This window comes from Aulostomus chinensis, chromosome 16, assembly GCF_037954235.1.
Source record: "Aulostomus chinensis isolate RoL2024-O1b breed Wild chromosome 16, RoL_Achi_v1.0, whole genome shotgun sequence".
Lineage (NCBI taxonomy): Eukaryota > Metazoa > Chordata > Actinopteri > Syngnathiformes > Aulostomidae > Aulostomus > Aulostomus chinensis.
Window position 1 is genome coordinate 10,836,957 of NC_141335.1, and position 21,459 is coordinate 10,858,415.

Consider the following 21,459-nt stretch of genomic DNA (forward strand, 5'->3'; position numbering starts at 1 on the left):
GATTTTGATAACCAGAGAAAAAGTTCTGCAACGGGAAAACTGGTTCCAAAATGGCACCGACAATTTGCAGGTCTAGAACATCCACATCTTTACTACGTTTTGTGTAATTTTATTGTCCCTCCATTTCGGCAAACCATAAATAAGATGGAAAAGAAACAGAAGCGACAAGGACTGTACATGACTCCAATAAGTTTTTGCCCAGCCTTATCTGACCTTATGCAGATTCTTCTGCTCAGGATGTGACAATACATGTAAACTAGTTTGAAAAGAAGCCAGTTTAAATATGTCTGAACGGAACCCAATATTCCTTGACCATTTTCCAACTTGAGAAAGGTTTGCTTCTGAGGCGCATGTCACGGATATGCTGCGGCCAAATCCTTCTGCTGTGTTGTAAATTATCAACAAGCTTCTAGTGGTCTCCATATTTGTCAGTGGTGTGCAATTGCATAATAGCTATGTCTAAAGTGATGTTGGGTGAAGTGCCCTAAAAGCAGAACAGAAGCAAGCGCCAGTAACAGATTTATGACTAGGTGAGAAATTCCAAGAACTGACTTTTTGAGGGGGTGGGGGGGGCAACAACCAATTTGGATTTCTGGCTGACTCATCAACTGGCCAAAGTAAATGTCCTGCCGGTCCTGAGGGGTATTCCAGAGAGCGTGGTTTACATAGTTTGGCGTCAGGCCTGAACTCAGGGTTGGGTGAAGCTGCAGTGAACTTACCCAGAGGTTTTGGTTCCAGGACAGCTGATCTGCTTAATCAACTCTTGGTGCAGAGAAATGTAAGAAATGTCATCATCAATGGAGCTCTAAAACAATTAACCATGGCAAAAGGATAAGATATTAATATATGAGGATATTTATCTTCAACTGTAGAGGACCCTGGAATAACAAATATCCAATTACTTTTTAATGACCACAATTAAAATGCATCATTAACATGCAACATGCCGCTAAACACGCTAAACTAGTGTATGAGATTTTTAAGTATGTCCATAATAATAATAATAATAATAATAATAATAATATACAATTATTAGTATCTGAGATGCTTATTATTTCCAGTGAGATATTATTTTTGTGTATATAAGACATTACGCTGATAAAAATTACCTCAAAATTCAATATAGCAGCAGTGAGAAGATGAGATTTGCTCTGGCAGTTCGTGTCAAGTTTGTATAGGTTACCATGGTAACACATCTACAGCTAGCATGGAGGCTCTCAGGAAGTGACTATTAAAGAAACATACATACATTTACTACATTATACTCAGAAGAACAATGCAGAACAGTAAGCAGATTAAGTGTGTTACGTAAAGTATGTGATTTAAACGCTTTTCTTTTCTTCTTGGCGAAAACCTGCCAGTGGACAGTCTCACTATAGTGTCACCACCATGGTACGTCTTACTTCTTTTTCGGGAGCTGAGGAGTTTCCGTCATCTCAGGATTAACAAGCAGAATTATCACTTAAACCTGCTTTGTGCAACAACCCTCCAGACAATCTACAATTTTTGAACCATGAACAGATAAAAGCTGGTCATAATTGACATACATTTGGAAAAAAAGAATGTGTCATATGTCATTTCAGTGAATAACTTGTCTGGAGTTAAATGAAACTTTAAGGCTTTAGGAAAAGAAGAAGTGTGGAATGATACATTTGTTGGTAGTAAATTTAGTTGTCAGGACTCAGAAAACCCGGGGCTTTACTTACTCACTCCGGAATCCTTCACATATCAGTCTTTTTTTTTGTGTGAGATATTAACAATCCAATAAAGAGCAGGCAGGAGGCAAAGTCCACAAAATCACAAATCATTCATAGTGAATCCAGTTACGAGGGCAAAGAGTTGAAAACAAAATATAATAAGCCGAAAGTACTACACGCCAGGAATCAAACACTCCTTAAGAGCATGAGAAAATGACAGGGAAAGGGTAAATGCATAAAGACTGAGTGAAAACGATAATAGGGAAAGTAAGATACAGGTGTGCCAGATTAGGGCGGGGCTATATAAATATACAGGAAAGTTCAAAACAGCAACAAATGTGAGCAAAAACTCCAAATTTAAGTGGTGAAAAAGAGTAAAAACACAGAAATCCAGACAGGAACAAGCGTTAAGAAAAAAATACAGCTTTAAGAGTCTCACCTGAATGCAAACACTACTTCTGGAAATTAATCCACTTTATACTGTCAAACTCTCCTCTATTCTTCCCCTCCCTATATCCCATTAAGCTGCAATAAAGAAGAAACTACTTGATCTCCCACAAGACCTCTCCTCAGACGTGTGCAGCGCAGGGAATCCCATTCGTTTGACAAGATGATACCGAGTGGGTTGTTCTCCTCCGATGTTTGTTAACAGAGTATAACCTGTGAATGAATTTCTAATCGGCAGGGATGTTTTATGGTATTGTGTGGAGTAAGTTGAGCACTGATTTGTGCCCACCGCACTTTTCAAACTGAGACGGAATAACTGCAACAATGCAGAAGAAAAGTATGGAGCTGGGTAGAAAGTAAAAAGAAAAATTTGAAAAAAGGTCGAAGGTGTCTTTCCTGCAGTCATACGCTCAGTTAAAGCGTGGAAATATAACAAGCATTACACACATTGCAGATTTCTACTCTTAAAAATACCTTCATCAGGTGTTTTTTTTTTGTTTTTGTTTTTTTACATTCTTTATGGTCTGTTTTCAGGATTATGGAGAAAAAAAACTACAACCAAGTTTCGCCAGATTAATGGAAGGGTGTCGCTTGAGTCAAGCCATTAAATTTGAGTGCAGACCTTGTTAAAGTGAAATCATGCTAAGAGACAAACGCCACCGATCACCTGGCCTCCTTGGGGGGGGGGCATTTAGAAAATAATGAAAGAAGACATTTTGCTCTAGTGAATACTATGTTTGTCTTTAAGTGGCTTCGTCTCCATCTGTTGTGCAGGTTGTAATGTATTCAGGTCACTACACTGTTGTCTAGGTGCCTTTCTGCCTCAGTCCTATTATGTAGCTTTAATCATCACATAAATCATCCCTGCCATGCTTAATAATATCAAAACTTTATCACACCAATGCCATTTCCATTACAACGCATTCAGAGCAATTACTTTGTCTCATGCATACTGCAGAAGCTTTCATCCTCCTCCAAAAAATGCCATATTGTATTTGGCTGCAAGGAGAACAGAAAGAGCCCTGCCAAATATGGAATTAAAAACCTCAGTTTCACTCCCAAAACTGCAAATGGGTCGAGGACTAGCTCTCGAACGAAGGCTGAGCCACATTACTCTTAAAGCACCCTTCCATATCACCCCACAAAAACTCCCTCCCGGCACATACGTTTCATCTCAGAGGAGAAGCAGCGGTGACATGATCTTTATCTAATTAAATCAAGGTTCCGTTTAATTTCCTGAAGGTTAATGAGAAGTTTATCATCCGCGTCAGAGCCCACTTTTGCCTGCTAACAATGTAACGGGTCCTGATAAGGTAGAACGCTTCGCTCGCAGCAAGGTTAAAGATGAGACTAGGATCTGCAGGGATGGAGAAGGTGTATTAGCATTCTGTATTTGTTGGCAAGGTTTGTTGTAAAGTGGTGTATCCCTCTTGTGTTTGCTCACATCAGATCTAGTCTTATACACAGCTGTCCACTTCAGTCAATAAAGTGGGCGGATGCCAGGAATGACCTTAATACATGCTTGATGCATTCAACCATTCACCAAAAAATGTCGAGGGTATGCAGTTCTCAAATTGAAAACAAAGCCAAAATATTTCAATTTCACTTACTGGGTACTCAGTATGCTTTTTGCTTTTGTAGTTCTGAGATATGGCAGGAGAAAGGAACAGAAGGGTAATTTGCTAATGCTTTCTGTTCCTCTGCCTTTTGGGGTATATATTATTAATTCCACTTAGTCATAGAGTTATTCATTCAGTAGATAATTAATAGTCTCCCTTGCAAAAGATAGCTAATCCAACTTTAACAGAAACAAAAAAGTCAAGGATTTTACTCTCAATGTCTAATTTAGACATGATTATGTGTTAAACACTTGTGTATTTTTAAAAGTTTAGCATATTACTCCATAACGCAAAGGAATATACTACATCAGCAGAAAGCCACTGAACTGAGCCACTTCAGGGTCAACGAGTTCCATATCTAAACCGTCCTCTGATAAAAATCTGCCAGTTTACTTGCTTGATGACTAAAACTGATACCTGTATCTATATATCAGGCTTAATATCAGGCCAGCCACCTTCTCATTCTGATCCTCTCCCTTCTGACGTCCAACGGGATTGAAAGTGCAATATAAAACTGCTGTACAGTCACACCTGTATACGCCCCGTGGATTCCCAAGATCCCATCAGAATCCATCTTGGGAGGTGTAAATTTAGTTGCTCGTGCCAAAACCAAAAATGGTTTAGCCATTCAGGGGATCAGGGTCGTGGTTCAGGTGTGATGACAGCAAGGCTGTTGGTTCAAAACAACAATGACGTCTCCAGGAAAGGTTTGCCTATGGTAGATGCCTCTATATTATCAGTTGTGTCAGAACTGGACAGTATTTCTTCTTTGAAAGAAGAGAAAAGAATGCAACCGAAGGCTTTTCTCCATGGAACAGGTGTTTTACTCCTAACTACGCGGGTTTTTGATCTGAATGGTTGAGGTGACTGACCCTGATAGAGGAAATGGTTCATCCAATCACCCGCTGGCTTCCCTTTTGCAAACAGTTGGTTCTGTGTCACAAACTAACTCACTAAAAACAGCAGATTTTGTCAGCTGCAAATGCCCAAGCTCCTGGCTCACATTACATGGGTTATACAAATGATTACTTTTCATAGGTATATGTACAAACAGAGAATGAGAAGATCCTATGTTTTCTCAGAGAGGAACAGACTGAAAAAAATTACCCCAGTGAGATCTCCAAACGGCTGTTTTCTGTTTGCTTTTATTCATTTACAATCCATGCGAACGTCCTTCTTTAAGCTCATTGACAAGGCTATAAAGAATGGAAGATCCCAGGGATAGAGGAGAGACAACAAAAACGAAGACGGGTGACAAAGCTCATTCCTGTGAACAGGAGATGTGATGTTGCCACGGTGATATGCCACTTGCAGGAATAACTGAATGCAAGGTGCCAGAGAGACTCGTATGGCTTCAGGAAAGTAATAAAAGGTTATCATAAAAGCAAGACATCATGCAGCCTTCAGGGACTAAGATGGTGCGGTAGTTTAGCTTCTGTGTCAGAGAGTTTTATGCTTTCATTATTTCACCTAAGTAGCTCGATGATGGAGCTCTCCTTTGTTTCCGGTTTACTGTCCATTTATCAATTGGATTATTTTAAAAGACACTAAAATAAATGAGAGAAATGAATACCATCATTTTAAATAACTGCAGTGCAGGAATTCTTAGGGGAGGTGTCTAACTCGTGCATGTGAGCAAGTTCGGCAATCAATATTAAAATATGAGAGGTGAGGAGAGGAAAAGAAAGGAGGGTGAATTCAGCAAAGTCATACTGCTTCTGGTCCTCCTTTGATGGATTGAGGCTTTGAAGTCAATACTGATACAATTTAGGGCCTAAAGGCTTGAGACGGGCCTACAAAACATTTCATTAGCACTTTGCTAAAATATGAAATTCCGGGTAACAAAGCCCAAAATATTTCACAGTATAAGGCTAGATTTTATTAGAATATTTTTCAAAAAAAATAACACAGAATTCAGTTATAGAGAAATCAAAGGAGCAACTACAAAAAATTCACTCATATTTTGTGCATGACCGTATGCTAAAATGTGCTTTCACCTGTCCCTGCCATATTTCCTGTGCCGCTTACATCACCTGTGATTGTCCCCGAATGATCTCATGGAAACATTGAGCAGCAGGGCTGGTGGAGGTGATGTGTTTTAGGGACACTGTGTGGCCGTCCCCTCCCAGGAAACAGAATCCCAGTGGGGGTAAACGGATCTAAAACCTGGCTTAGCAGATGGTCCCCACTCTGCTGACTCCGACGATAAGCAATTAGAAGCGCAAACACGAATCACCATGGGAGACCATACAGTAACCTATAACCGAGTCAAACACGCTCACAGGATGGTCACAAAATTTTTTTTTTTAAATAATATGAGGAGAAAGAAGTTGTACTGCAACCACGCAGAAAGCTGAGATTAAAGGAGTTTAGGGCTCTGCTAAAGAGGTGTTTCCCTTGTCAGTATTTTTGCAAAAAAAAAAGAGTGTTTTCTTAGGTCACTTTCAGGAGGAGTGGAACAATCTCGCCTATCTTCCTGCAGTGATACTGCAGCAATAATAACTTGTCCACCCTATATGAAGCAGAGGTAGGGATGCAGTCAGCCCCATCTCCACTGATCCTTTCACTCCCACTCTCCCTCTTTCTCTCTCTCTCTCTCTCTTCCTCTGTCAGTGTGTGAGTCAGACCTGCTGATGTATAGATGGTGAGCCAGACTGAGAAGAGGAGGTAGCACCGCTTAACGGAGGGATTGACATCCAGCACGTAAAACCTGCTTCAAGTAAATGCTGAATGTTAATAATGTAATACTTGATCAGTCCCCATAGGCAGGTTATCTTACAGCTTTGCTCGTTGCTAGGAGTTTGGAGCGCGAGAGAACACCACCTGCGGACGTGAGAGGGACTAAAAATTGAGGTTTTGATTGTACAAATCAAGCTAAAACAACATTAAAGCCATTTTTTCCACTAACACCTGCTAACATCAAGCTTTTTTCTGCTGTGGGAACAGATTTAATCAGTATTTACTCCCAGGTAAAATGACCCTGCAGCAGTTACAGTCCTTTTTTTGTTGTTGTTTTTGTTTTTTTGGCTCGGACCGGCATCGAGTTGAACACGAAACACCAGTGAACGTAGTAATTACTAGCCTGAAATATGATGTAACTTCTGTAACTTCTTGTAATCTTGGTTGGAACATTGTTCAGTCAATGCTGAACGTGTAAAACAGACCAGGAGAAAAAGATAAAAAAGATAGTACCCATTAAATCCCTGTCTGCTGCTGTCTACTCTACTGTGTTCTTACCTTGTTTTTTGATACAGTGACATTGAACTTTACACGCCAGGAAGAAGAAAAGAGGCAACTTACAGACTCGCTTTTAAGCAAGCGCTTTAGAGTTGAAGAAAACTGCATGTATGTGGGTATTTTCAGCTGGAAAAGTTTATTACTCCCTCTCACAACAGAAAGCATCCCGCTAAGCAATGACATTGTAGATAAAATACCACTTATAACCTTCCTGAAATTCCTGGTAAGGTTTTTTTTGTGCAGTCGGCTAACGAGTAATCAATTCAGCTCGCAAACTGCCATTCGCATCTCCAGGTTTTTTTTTAAATACATGCTAGCAAGGCAGCTCATTCAGCTAGCCAGCAGGTGACAAGATAACTTCAAGGTGGCTTATTTGACTAGTCAACGACTGTAGTCAGAACCTAGTATCATTTGGACATTTAAACAGGTGCCATTGTAATGTAACTTTTCATAGATGACATTTTTACCTTTTGAGAATTGACATGTTTTGCTTTCTGCGCAATTATGTTTGTGTAATGAAGGATGGCATTAACGCAGTGAGAGGAAATGTGATGTAAACCAGTGAGTTTGCAGTTACTGGTTGGCACAATTCCTCCAAGCCCCCAGTTTACCTTGCTCACGATTTTCTTTCTTGCAAAGCACCACAGGGCTTCTAATTCACACTCAATTTAATTTCAGTTAACTTTTATTAACAAACAAGGCGGAACACTCCGTCCCTTCACCTCAATAAAGCCCTAAAGGAAGCCACTGATTTTACAACCATCTATTGCTATTTTCATTCTTCATTAATCTTGGTAACGTCCCTCTGTATCTAATCCTGTTTTTGGAAAGGTTTAAGAAATATGCCTGGCAGTGAAAGCGGATTTTAGATGCACTTGGATCACTGTGAAGCTGCAAGTTCTGATCCATTAGGTGTGCGTCATCCAGGAGGCACTGAGTCAATCAGCACTTCTCCCAGAGGCCACTGCAGGCCATCATGACGGAGATGAGACGGGGAGAGTGCCATTTTGGAGGTGACAGGAGGCTCCAAATGACAAACACGAGAACATCTGCATCATCTGGGAATGCCTACTTAGGCTGATCTGTCTGCATGCAATTTTCGGAATGTCAGTTTCCCAGTTTGACTGTTGTGTGTGTGGGTGTGGGTGTGTCACTCCATCTCTAGCTTGCAGTCTAATGTGTGTGTTTGTGTGTGAATCGAAACGTAATCTTTTTTCTGCCTCTCCTATCATTCCTGAGTTTTCAGCAGGGCATAAATAATCGTAAAAAAAAAATAAAAAAATCAACAGAACATAATTACAGCAGTCAATTGCAGACACTCAATAAAAGCAATATATTTCAATTATCTAATAGCACAACCTACTTGTTTAAAAGCTACTGTGGGTTTGCTGTAATTAGCTAAGTAATTCCGTATGACACTCCAAGGGTACTGCCACTACAAGCAAGAACTGAATCAGGCAAAAAGGGAATTACAATAACGTCCAGTTAGATTATGACATCTGCCAAGAAGGTTCTGTTTTTATTTTTTTTTTGGGGGGGGGGGTTTGTCCATCAACAGGATTACACAAATACTATCTGTCTGGTCTTAATGAAACTTAGTGGAGAGGTGAAGCACGAATCGATGAGGAACCAATTAAATGTTGGATTGGAGTCACAAATCCAGGATTTGTTTTTACACTTTCTTCAAGCTCGAAAGATTCCATTTATCGACGTTACACACAAACACGTGTTCGACATGTTCAATTTAAATTGCCCTCACAGTTGCAAATGTCACGCTAAGCAGTTCTTTTGTCACAGCAAATTTGTCTTATAATGGAATATAACTTTTTTTTTTTTCATGTCCCCTTTTGTTTAAGAACCATACCGGCAACCTCCATGTTGGTGGACTTTGTATTGGATCGCTGCACCACCTGGGCGCCCATGATGTATTTCTTTAAGCAAAGCGATAGACATTTTATTCCACAATCCTCTGTGACCTTCAACTGCCCTATAGACCACAGATGGAATTTCAGGATAAAAACTAAAAACTGTACTTCTTAATACCATGGTAAGGCTGAATACTCTTTTCTGATTGGCTGTCAGGGTGTTGACTAAAACCGTATATACGCACACATATATATACATATATACGCAGCTCCAGCATAAACAACTCAAAGAACTAAAGACAATTTCAAGAATATACCTTTAACACAGCATAGTAGCACTGCAAATAGTGTCAGCCTAGGGACATATGTGACACGTGAAACGAGGGTCAATATTTAAGCCAGTTAAGGATCATTGACAAGTCTCTAAACATAGCTTTATGGACTAAAACAATCACGGCAAGTGCTCAAAACTGTGAGAATAAATCCCAATAAGTACAAGACACGGCAAAATATCAAGTATGAACATCTGAAACATTTAAGAAAATATTTAATCATCCCGGACCACGTCTTCTTACCAGCGTGTTGTCCTTTTTTCTGTGCAGTTTACACCATTGTGGTGGGGGGGTTGCACCCTTTTTCTGTAATTCAGCAAGCTCAAATCTGCTCCGTACTCTATATTTTATTGCCTTGAAGTCCAATTATCTTGTTTCAATGCGGTTAAATCTGATTATTTTGAAAGCAGAAAATTGTAGAAATTTCAACCCAATCTCTCAATGCAAGTAACAGCATTTCAAGACAACAAGCAGCTGGAACAAGATCCTGGAAGGCAAAACACATTAAATATTTGACCAGTGATATTGGCAACCACCTTCGTACAGCTGTTCGAATAACTCATGTGCTTCTTCAAACTCATGACCATGGGATAATCAACTCGTAGGTTTGCGTATATACAGTTTTGGATGCACTTTGCGGAGGCAAATAACCACTCTCCACTGCGCATTGGGTGTTATTTTTTTCACCTCTGCGTCGTGCATCCATAACTGTATATACAGTATGCACACCTCCACATTGATTATCCCTTACTGAACTCATTGTATTTTGAGAGACACTCAGTAGCAGTTACAGTCTTTGAGGGGTTTCTAAGCAGTTAGCATCACCACAGAAACCTCAAACTGCAGTTGAAATTTTCTCTTTCATTTTTTTCAATTTAACTTGTATTTAAACTCTTTTGTTTTTTGCTGAATTTCACCATGCATTATTTTGAGTAAAACCCTGCCTCGTATGCTCACCTCAATGATGGATCCATTCTGCCCTGTGAAGAAGGCTGTTGTTGCTGGTCTAATTTAAAAAAGATATGTCAATCAAAAAGTAGGCCATGATATTATACATGTCACTGGGCATTTTCAAAGATGTTTCAAGATTACTTATGATTGGTTTGATCCCGTTGCATTGGTTTCCTGTTCTTGTAATGAATTTTCTGAACTCTTTGTCTTGTTGCCAGAGTCTCAGAGAAGTTGCGCTCTAAGTCACAGGTGACTTTGATCTAATCAGGAGAGACCTGGCTAGCCACCAGTCAGCTAAGGGAAACATCACTCCCGAATTTGCTCTCTTGACCTTCTCCTCTGCAGAACAGTTTGAGGGAGGGATGGGATAGACAATAGGGGTTGCAGCCAGAGAAGATGGGTGTGGGTCTTTGCCTCTTAAGAAATAGAGGTCCTGGTGGCAAATGGAGGGGGTTAATAGATGGGAGAGAGGAACAACAAGCAATGATGAGTCATCCCTGCAGAAGGGCTAAGAGCTATAATGGGCCTAGAGGGGCGCTGCAGGGAAATCATTCATGAAGACATACCATTTCAGAGTAGTAAAAGGCTCCCTCGTGTATCGTAAATTGAAAACAAATACAAGACAGATCAATACGCGAAACAAAAGGGTTTGAATGGTTTCTGAAATGGGCGAAACAAATAATGATATCTCACATAATTTACCAGATATTTCTGCTAAGAACTCCTTCTGCTTCCACTTGGCAAAAGTTAAAATGGGGTGATAAAATACTCTCTTTATATAACCACACTCTGATGTACAGCACTATGTGTGTGAATTTCTTCCTGCTACCCTCATGCAGCATGATAGCACGACTCCCTGTTGCTCCCGTACGACTTATATTTCTTATGTGGCAGCAACCCAGAAAGACCGAGCCAGCAGGGTCTGACTTCTCACAGCTTACTTGTAACCGTGCTCTGAGAAGACATCTAGAGGCATAACTTCATTCCATTGACATGCAGCACTAAATCAAAGAGTGAAACCGAATATATGACCTATCTGACTGCTTCAAATTATGTACCAAACTAGAAAGTGTTCAGAGACGGCATATACCTCCACCAGGGGAAATAAAAATACTGCCAATAATTATGTCCTTCCAATGGCCTCTTCAGGATTTACATATTACATATTTTTCCACCAGATTTAATCAGTCTATCCATTAGTGTCTGAGACAGCCAAATCACACCAAAAACATTAATACACTCATACAATTAGTTGCATAACTGTAATATCCAACAAATCACAAGAAATTCTAAAATAATTACAAGAAAGCTTCTCAAATATGGAACATATAAAATATATGAAGCTTCAAATGTTCGTCTATTTAAAATAGGTGTGAAACTCAAATGAAAACAAACCTTACAAGTCACTTTGTTATATTCTTGGCCTGAATCTACAAAGAAAAAAAACACACACATTAATTCCATTCTGACCATAAATTGTGATGACATCAACTCTGACATTTTGACCGTCATCTAGAATTTTGCAACTGAACTGCCCCATCAGCGCAGAGTGAGAATACAACTAAAATGATATCACATCAGCATAAACTGAGGTGTGACATCGTCTGGACACTTTTCAAGCACATTTTGGCTACATTACATCAAAAGTAGTTGGCAAATATCAACAACAGTTTACCTACAAAAATGGAAAGATTCATGTACCTCGGTACCTTTGGGGCATTTGTACACTGTTTTTCAAGTACACAAACTCAGAGTCTTTGTGGATTTGTAGGGTTATAAGTGGAGAAAATTTGAGAAAAGAGAGAAGAATTGACATGCGCCACACCCATCTCTCCCCCTCCTCGCTCCATCAGTCTCCCCTGCTGCAGGGTTTATCCCCTGAGGTCCCTCCAGCGTAACTAGCCATTCATCACCATTCAGAGGATTTTAGTCCTAGCCAATTGGATTGCCATTGACTTAACTGGTGAATAATGGTAAATGATAAATAATCGAGCTAACACCAAAAACTGTGGAGCAATGGGAGAGAGGTAGGAAGGGATAAGGACAAAGCCTGAAAGGTTCAGAGGAGATTCAGTTAAGGGAACTGGCTCTAAAATTGAGTGTCATTATGGTGCTACACACTGGCAGACCAAAGCGTCGTGTCGTCGAATGCTGAGCAGAGAGGTGAAAAAAGGATCAATTTGTCTGTGTCCACTGCCGTTAATTTACAGAGAGATTGGGTTGTAGAGGCATGCGTGACAATTTCTGCTCTCTGGGGCTATTGACTGTTTATTTTTCAAATCAATGACAGATTTTTTCTTAGGCTGATACTTCTGACAACCATTTGTGTACATATATATACATGTCCATATGTCCTAGATAGCACAGGGGGATGATTTAAATTGGTAATTTAATTATTTCAATCAAATAAGGACAGTGGTCATGTAACATACACATTCTTATCTAAATAAATGAGGTAAAACAGTAATTTCTCTTCACAGAGGAAGAGTTTAGCTTCTTTGCATAAAAGTGTCACTTTGACAATTGTACTGATTATTTTAAATCACTTCAACACACTTTCTAGTGCTACCATTTAATAGATATTTATACTGATCATTTTTACATGGCAGTTTCAGGATGTACAAAAAATGTGCCAAATAAACTCGCTTTTTAACACAAATAATATCAATGTCGTCGTCTCTAAACAAGCACAATTTGTGGTGCTGCAGAGATGTTGAACACATCATATTCTCCAGACTTAAGTAAACATGCAGATCTGATGATGCAGATCTCCACAAAAATCACACCTTCATCATACTAATGTAAAGATCAACATTCCCTCTAATATAGCAAATCATATCACAACTGCAATATCTATAAAATAATCCGTTTAAATTTTTTGAACATTTGTTGCAAAATCACACAGCCCGAATATCATCATTGTTGTTAAATACTAGGAATACTGTGGCGTACCCTTACATGCATCTTTGTGTGTGTAGGTGGGTTTGTTTTGTTTCGTATTCTTCATTGAGTATTTCCGGCAGTAACACATATAACTCCCCCTGGATGGATAAAACATCATGTTGTACAATCCTAAAGCTTGCAATCATGCAGTATAATAGCCAAGATACCGTATCTGACTGAATGAGAGGACGCGTGCGGCCTGTTAGTTTTATGCTAAGGGGTAAGGCTACTGTCATGACAGCGCGTGATGCAGGAGATGGGACTGTGTTGACAGCATATCCATGCAGAGGAGTTTACTGACAGCAATAAATTAGTTCCACACACTCCATGGGAACGTGTAATTAGCCCAAATAGACACACACAGACGTGCATTTACACATTCATGCACGCACACAAGGACACATCCTCTTGCGCATACGCACGCACACACACATTCACACACACATACATACACACACGCGGATAAACATCTACTCACGGGAACATGAACACACATACGGGTAAACTCAGGGGTGGCTGCTCTAAAAACACACACACACACACAAATATGCTTATGCAAGCCCAAATGACTCTCAGTACAAAAATTTACAGATATATGGAGGCAAACACACTGAACTAACATAAACAATACTAATCAGTGTTCTGCTGTGAATGACTGCTGTTCTCTAAGCAGGGAGGAAGGCAATCACAGGGAGTGAGAGAGAACACATTCACACTTAATTTCTACACAACAGGATGTGCGAGGCTGCATGCAAACACAATAAACTGTGCACACAGTGTCCCTGCACAAGTTGCTTTACTGTCATTCAAGTCGACCCCCAACAGTAACCACTGAAATTAAATACCTAACATACCAACCTTTGGGGAAATACACTTGTCACCAATCCACCAAAGTCAGTCAAGCCGGACAAGAAGCTAACCTTCTGTCAAACAGAGGCAAGCTGACCGCTAGTTAGCTTAGCACAATTAATGGTAGTGAATGGTGATAGAAGTTGGCAAACCTCCATCAAAAGTCATCAACCAGATCAGGTCCAGGATCCTAGTTTGTCCAGAACTAATTCTCCTCATCTTCTAGTACCAAGTCTGCCATGTTTATTAACAGCACTCACTAAGTTAGGGATTTTTTTGGCCATTCCACCATTCTACAATTACAATGTCTTATCATACTAAATGTTACACACAACCCTAGTTATATTAATGTGGGCAAAACTGTTTTGGAAAAAAGTTTATCTGCTAATTTTTTTATGGAAGTGTGCTAACCTGTCCACTCACGGCCATTCATTGTGCTAAGCTAACTAGCGGTCCTCCCTAATGGGAGGAGAAAAGGGAATTCTTTATGTCTGGCTCTGGGAACGATTAAAAATCTGCAGAAAAAGTTTGCATGTTCCTGTGAAAACAAATCTTAACCTGCTAAACCCGTGAAGGTGTGTTGAAAAATGATGGGTGGCCAAAATGTCTGTCCGCACTCCCAAGATCTTCAACTCAAATTGGTGGATGTGCATCAGTAAGCAACTCTTCCAATGAAGAATGGGAGGGGTAATTTTGATAAGGACGAGGTAATCACAGAGGGTGCCACAGGCTCTCTGGCAAAATCTGTTTTTGGAAAAACCCGTGGCGTGCTTAATTTGCTAGAATTGCTGTCACTCTACTGCAGGGAGAGACAGATGTGCTGTATTTGCAGATGATAGGGGTCAATATGCAGAGTGTTATGCAGTGTGTGGGTGGATGGCCAAGCAGGGGATGTCCATAGGGTTTAGGGAGCTGGCCTTGTGAACAGATGGTCCCCGGTTGCCACCCAAGATCCCATTAAGAAAGATGGCAGGGCTGACCTATTTCTGGACCTACCATGGCTTGCAATCCACTGTGCGGTGAGATAGGGCAATATCTACATTCAGAGGTAATAATCCTCAGTGTTTTGTTGAACATTATGGGATTACATACGTTGTTACTGTAGCATTAATGCAGGAATCAGTTATTTAAGATGTAAAATCGAGGCAACTCATATTTCCAGCTGTCCAACTGGTAATTTCAATGGACTTTGTACCCTTGAGTGCTTAATGAGGTCTTTCTACAAAGCAGCTAGGGGTGATACGCTCGTCATGAAACCGATGAGCCGTCCACTGCCAGACCAGAGGTGCTTTGCCTTTCACCTATGTTCCACATGCAGTCCCTTTGAGTAGCCAGCTGTCTTGCTGTGCTCAGAGAGACACTTCCCCCTTAAGCTGCAGCTGGCACTTGGTCTCTTGGATGCTTCCTGCTCTGCATACGCACACTTATCCAGCTATCAATTTCCAAACCATGTGAAATATTTGTAACTTCTACTTGGATTGCTGCATAGCCAGTAAAGATTGATCATGTTTATCACATCTAATGTTTTTGTTTTTTTCCCCGTTGACCTGCGCTATAGTGTCAACTGAAAACCACACCAGAGGCATGCCATGTGTGTATGAGCTCCTAAATATTTGATGGGGTTTTATTCCAAAAGGGATGGATGATACAAAGACCCTCACAGAGAAGCAAGTCTGGCTCATGCTTCTATCAATCATTTCTCCCCCTGTATTTTATCTGGCACATAAGGTGACACGGAGCCTAATCGAAATAGGATATATGGCTGTGTGTGTTTACTGTGAGTCACCCATGTGTGTAGGTTACAGAGGCTATGATGACTTCGAGATGGGGGACTTTGACATACGACCTTTCTGAGGAAACAATGTATTATCAGCACATTTGTCTGGTGAAATCACATCAGGCAGAGATACACACATAAATTGTCACACACACACACACACACACACACACACACACACACACACGTGTCCGTGTACACCTGCTGCTCTTTGTTGACTGTTATGACAGTCTGAGCGATGACATGAACCATAATAGCTTTCCGCTCTTTCAGCTCTTTGCTTCAGGAATGAGACTTCTCTGAAAACAGAGCGGCTAATGAGCAGAACGAGGTGTTTCTCATGCAGCACGTCTGGTCTTAAAGGTTATACACACCATGGATGGATACACGTTCATTTAATCCCTTTTTTCCATCAGAGCAAAGTAGTTAAGCAAAGTCACATTAGACGCTACGAACAAAATAGACCTTGTCCTGGTCACACCAGTAGTTAAGGTCAGCATGACAAAAGATGCAGTAATAAGGTTTAATTTAAAAATGCGGCACAAGAGTTCAAGCATTAATTCAGGCTTTTACTTTGTCTGTTATTGCATCACATGACAGTTCACGTACACACCGCAAGCATGTATGTGAGTGTTTGAGTGTAAACAAGAAGCAAGAGTGTCTGTTTTTTTTGCACATTTTGAAGTATTGCATTGGAAAAGGGGGATGGAAATGCCTGAATTTAAAGATAAATTCCCTAATTAGCAAAAAAAAAAAAGGAAACTCGCATGAGGTGGTTTTTGACTCGTGCAAAAAAAGAGTTAATTTGCAAATTGGGAGATGGAAACACATTTGCTGAATAAGCTGTGGGATAGCAAACACTGAACTCCCATATTGGCTATTTTTACTAGCAGCATCTCTCAGGTTTCTCTGCATCTCATGACAACATGGCTGGTAACAAGTGTGCATCGATGATGAGATCAAAATATGAATGTCTCATCCACGACAATTTTTTTTCCCTTTCTTCTTCTTCTTTTTTTTATTTGGTACACACGCACTAGCAGTTTTCCCAGAGTATTCCTTTACAAATTGGGTAAATTAATAGAACATGCATGCTACCTTCATGTGCTAGGTTACATCCCCAGGTGCCTTCAGTTGTTGTTGCTTTGCAGACATCCATCAATCAGCCATAACATTATAACCACTAACGGTTTCAATCACCTGTAATTGGGTGGGATAAATTAGGCAGCACCCTTTTTGTCTTAAGTGTACAAAGGTAAAGGTCCGAGCGACTTTGATAGTAAGGGCCACACTGTGAGGATTGATGACTGTGTTAGGGCATCTCCAGCATTTGCAGGAACAATTTCAAGGTATTGACTTGTCCTCCAAAGTCCTCCAAGTCTCAATCCAATGAAGCACCCATGGGATCCATGGATAGTCCCCACCTTGAAAAATACAAGACTTCTCTGCTGCTACCATCTTGATGCCAGATACCACAGGGCACCCTCAGAGGTCTTCATGAGGTCAAAGAGTTTTGGGGTCCAACACAGTATTAGGCAGGTGTTTATAATGTTGTGGCTGATGGGTGTCACGTTTTCCTGAGGTTGAATAGGGCCGTTTCCTCTGATAAACTGCTGCTAGCAAAGAAAACAAGGTGTGCAACACCTGTAATTCATTATCCACGTTGAATTAACTTCTGATAGTCAAGGCAGATGTTGACTGTTTCTCTGGAAAGAGCCACATGAATGGTGTGTAACAAATTGTTGTGGGATGTTGTGACTGATAACACTCGATGGTGTTGTGTGTGGATGTGAGTGGCAAAGGTGTTTAAAATTATTAGTGTGGATGCATATAGGAGACTATTAGGCCAAGTTGCTGCTACTACTGGATGGATGGGCCTCGGGGGACACTTGATCTTTCCCTGACATTGAAGTCATCAAGGCAAACAAGTAAATGGGGGGGGTGGGGGGATTCTGCCGACCAGACCCGACCACAATCTGTCTCCATCTACTGTGGCTTTTTCTTTTCCACCTGGATGGAACGGAGCCTGCATAAAGCTTTTATCCCACCCGTGTGTGTGTGTGTCTCTGTGCATGCATATGTGCACGTGTGTGTGTGTGTGTTATTTCTGCTCTACTCTGCTCTTCCCAGGCAGAGACACCCCCCTAATGTCAGATGACTGAGCGCCACTACACCGCAGTTGCCATGGTTACCAGCCAGGTTCTGTGTACATGGATTCTCACCGTAATTTTGATCTGTGGTGAAGCACTGATGGAAGAGCAAGAGTCCCACAAAAATCATCCAACCACCCACACACACACACACACACACACACACACACACACACACACACAAAATCATCCTGCTACACAAGTGGAATGCACGTGCAGAAAAAATTTGAGCGTATATGCATCCACAAATGTACACCTCCCACCCACATGAGGAGATACTCATTCACCTACACAGAGCATTCACCAGCACATACGGTATCGTGCTGCATATTATTAGACTGAGCCCATAAGCAAAACACATCCTGCTGGGCTAAATTATGAGCTCCACCCGAAGTAGCACAAATCACAGTAGGTGATACACTAGGATATCTCCATGCAGAGAAACCCCCTAAAAACAACACTCTTCCTGCCTTTCTTTTAGTTCTCTGTGTCTCCCTCTCTCTCTTTCACAGGCCTCCAAATATACAGGGCAGATCGGGAGGCAGAGTAGAAGATGAAAGTGAGAGCGAGCTGTGGCCCGTGCCAGCGGAGCCATGCGAGTGGGGATGGGATGAAAGAGAGGCTCATTTAGTAAATTGACAGCTCCCTATAGGATTCAGCATCCTCACCATGAAAGAAAAACCCCAATTCGTCTCAACTTCCTACAACTCTCATCAAGCAGAAGAAACTGTCACATTCAAGCAAACATGAACAACGACAGGGTTTTAGTTTGGATTCATCTCTCTCTGCTTACACCCACTACTGCTTCATTCAGTCCACAGATGCAAAGTGGAAGTCTGTGCAAAACAGACTGGTGTTAATACTGGTGCAAGTTACGATGGAGAGTATATGGGCTCCCTGAATGTAACTACAGAAGGACTGGTATCAAACTAGTTGTTCAATGCCAAATTTCTATCCATGAGGAGTAAATCTTTAAATTACAATCAATTTTGTATGTAATATACCTACTTTGAGCTGAAAAATGCCAATGTATATAACATCAAACTATCCATCCATCCATTTTCTATACTGCTTATCTGTTAAGGGTACCGGGGGGGGGGGGGGGGGGGGGTTAGTAGGGGCTAGAGCCTATCCCAACTGACATTGGAGGTGGAGTTCACCCTGGGCAGGTTGCCAGTCCATCACAGGGCCATCAGGAGTGATTATGGGTTCAGTATCTTGCTCAAGGATACTTCGACATGGTCACCGGGGGAAGTAAGGATCGAACCAATGACCCTTGGTTGCTAGATGGCCACTCTACCTCTGAGCCATGCCGCCCAACATCAAACTAAAGAGATGAAACATATAAATTAAGGTAAACCAAAGTTTGTTTTATTGGTTTATATTTGTGGTGAAAATGTAAAATTGCCAAAACCAAATATTTGTGAAGGAATGGTTTCTGTTAAAGAGGATAAAAACTCTGGCACTCTCAAGAGGACAGTTTAGTCATGAATTTTATTGTGGCCACTTCATGACTGTCTTTTCGAAGAATACTGGAGTTTTTTGTACTTCTTTATTCACTGCTCTTTCAGTGCACCTCGTATTTACATTTTTCTCATGTGAGGAAGTGCACACTGTTTGATTTTTCACAGTTTTTATTCAAAACAGAATCATTCAAAACCCCAAAACAACAGGTTTGTGTGGGGCAAACTTATACAAGAGGGGCTCCAGTCAGTGTTAGACAAAGATGGAGCTGAAAGAATATTAGCTATCAAACGACTGTGACAATGATACGCAGAACAACCTAACTGTACGTGATTTGGTTAAAAATACGGTTAAGAGACACGGCCATTTTGGAGGAATTTGACTCCATTCCAAAGGTCAGAAACTAATAAATGATTCAAGGTTAGACGATTACATGCATTTGGGGACTCTGAAATTAAGTAAAACAGCTAAATTAGGCTGATTTTGGCTAAATATGGGAGTAGATAATAAGATAATTATCTGTACTGAAAAAAAGTGTTTTGTTTTAGGGGAGGCACACCATCTCAGACTTTGAAAATCCTTCTTTTAAACCATTATGTACTGTAATATGCAGTACCTGTACGAAGCAAGAAGAAACTAAAATTTTCAGTTTTCAATAGTCCTAGATACAAAGCTGCAAATATGCACCACCTTAACTATAGAACATCCTAAATATTAATTACAGGCTGTTATGAAAGCTGCAAAGGTCTCAAGTTGCTATTCTTGTGCACGTTATCTGGCACGGAAGAGACAGTAACAGTGAATGTAACTCTCAGTCCCTCCAGAGAGACGGCGATTATGCAATCGCATAATTCAACGCATAATCGGCCAAAGTCCGCACATTTATGTGGGGAGACACTGCACTGTCGCCGCATAAATCACAGATTTCCATTCAAAATGCACGAAATATGTGGGGCTTGCATGCTTTCATAAGCCCTGCATTTTCTTTGAAAAAATGTCACACGTCTTCTCAGAAATTTGAAAAATATTGCGTTTACTTCACACAAGAGCCACCATTTTCCTCCTGTTCTCTTGGGAACATTGTGAAGTGATGTCATCAGAAAGCTGCAAACCCCGTGAGGAAAACATGATGAAGTCCGCACAAAAGTCTCACTTGCCAACAAAAATAAGCTTGGAGTTTGTTTGATTCATCAATGTTCTATACATTACAACCATGTGTTTATTGAGGCCTGAAATAAAAACAAGGTGAGAACTTTCTGTGATGGAGTATGCTTGCTTATCAGAGGAAGTCAGAAGAAATGACTCCTTACATTCTTATTCATCAAACCGCAGTTTTTCTAAGTTCCCGTAATTTTTGCAAATTCACGCAATTTCATCACATAAAATTGCAGAAGTATCTTGTATATTCCATCACGTTTTTTTTAAGAAAACAAGGATCAAGGATTTTTGCCCGTAACAGGCCCAAAAATCTCAGCATTTATTTGGAAGGACTAAACTCAGTTCAAATCACATACACTGACATCCTGATACCTAATAAAGTAGCAAACAAAGTGAGGCTAGCAGTTATATGTAGCGTGCTAACGGTTTGTCACTCAGCTCAGATAAGTAGCATTCATCTTGCTATATGAGGAGCTGCTGATGGAAAGGCAGTTGTCAGCTTTAGTCATTGCATAATTCTGTGGTGAAGCAGTACAAGATATGTTTGAGGTTTAATCAAAATTTCAAGATAATTAGGTTTTGTTAAAAAAAAAAAAAATTTTGGAACATGCATCCATGAGGAGATCCGAGTTGTAGGTGCTTGCTACAGAAGCTAAAACGATTGCAGGAAAACTAAAGCAGTACGAGAACCGTTTAAATAGCTGCAAAGCATTTTATATGAGATCAAGTGCTTGAGACATGACATGACAGATGGCACTGAAGAGGAAAGATTCTGCAAGCAGAAGAAGGGATGAAGCTAAAAGAATGAGGGTTCGAAAGACTGTAATTCATATCAAGAGACAAACCACAGTCACGGCCTCTTAGCTCCTGCACGAACAACACATATGCTACATTTCACAAGTAAACAAAGCTGGTGCACAAGCATGCGTTCACACACATTCATAGGTTTCGTCTGGCAGAGGCACAGCAG

General features: G+C 40.6%; 1 protein-coding gene and 1 long non-coding RNA gene across 11 annotated transcripts in view; one reads left to right on the forward strand and one right to left on the reverse strand.

Annotated features, from left to right (window-relative positions):
- The window catches only part of kcnma1a (potassium large conductance calcium-activated channel, subfamily M, alpha member 1a), a 158,811-nt gene that overhangs the window by 92,984 nt on the left and 44,368 nt on the right, over positions 1 to 21,459 (reverse strand). The gene's annotated exons all lie outside the window — the stretch shown is intronic.
- LOC147247452 (uncharacterized) lies at positions 1,269 to 6,672 on the forward strand. Its single transcript, XR_015109455.1, has 3 exons — positions 1,269 to 1,286; positions 2,223 to 2,317; positions 6,377 to 6,672. It is a non-coding gene; the product is annotated as an uncharacterized LOC147247452 (long non-coding RNA).